Genomic DNA, 1,211 nt, shown 5'->3' with positions numbered 1-1,211 from the left:
CCCACAGCTCCGAGGCCTGCATCCACACCTCCTAGGCCTGCCCACACAGCCCCCGGGCCTGCCCCCATGGACCCCCACGGCCCCCAGGCCTGCAGCTGTGGACCCCCACAAAACTCAGACCTGGACCCATAGCTCCCAGACCTGCCCCCACAGACCCCCACAGCCCCCAGGCCTGCACCACAGCCCCTGCTCTACACCCTCAGCCGCCTCCACACTGCCCCTGGGAGAAGCCAGCAGCCCCAGCCTGAGCAAACCAGCCCGAAATGGGCCTTCCATGGCTCTGGAGCAACCTTCACCCGACCCTGGGTGCAACCCGGGCTGAGGGAACCTAAAATACAGGAAGATTTTCCATTCTCTCTGCCTGGGCGCACAGCCTGGGCCTCCCTCACCTGCCAGGAATGGGCAGGGTCCTCACTTCCCACCCCGCAAAGCAGGACTGAGAGCAGCCGACGGGCTCAGAATTTGGGGACGGATTGTTTGATGTGGTTTATTTCCACAGCACAACTCCCTCCTCCTCCTCCTCCTCCTCCTCCTCCTTCTTCTCCTCGCAGGGACACAGGAGTCATTGTGGAGGAAGGGGCCCCGTGTGCTGGATGAGGAGGATCAAAGCGGGGAGCCCCCGCCAAAGCCCTGGGGAGGCCTCATCTGGAACACTGGGACCAGTTCTGGGCTCCCCAGTTCAAGAAGGGCAGGGAACTGCTGGAGAGGGGACAGCAGAGGGACACAAAGATGATGAGGGGAGGAGAACATCTCTCTTATGAGGAAAGGCTGAGGGACTTGGGGCTTTTTAGTCTGGAGAAGAGAAGGGTGAGGGGGGATCTGATCAACACCTATAAATACTGAAAGGGTGGGTGTCAGGAGGATGGGGCCAGGCTTTTTTTTACTGGTGCCCAGTGACAGGACAAGAGAAGCCAAACTGGGTTAAAACCACGTTTAAAAGCCACTCCTGGCCTTTTCCAGGGGAAGGTAAAGCGGGTCTGACTCTGTGTGTGTCCCCCCACCACGGACTCGCCCCAGGGGGCTCTGGCTGGTGGCCCCGTCCTCCTCCTGGGGACACTGCCCCCCGCCCTGAACCGGAGGGACCTGGTCCCCCCCCCGGGGTGAGTCCAGGGGAAGGAGCCCCCAACATGGCGGGGTTCGGTCGTGCAAGGATGGCACCATGTCCCCAGGCTGGGGACCCTATAGCCCCATCCCTCACCCTATAGCCCTGT

Source organism: Calidris pugnax, unplaced genomic scaffold (genome assembly GCF_001431845.1).
Source record: "Calidris pugnax isolate Ruff unplaced genomic scaffold, ASM143184v1 scaffold173, whole genome shotgun sequence".
NCBI lineage: Eukaryota > Metazoa > Chordata > Aves > Charadriiformes > Scolopacidae > Calidris > Calidris pugnax.
Note: the sequence above shows the minus strand (reverse complement) of the source record.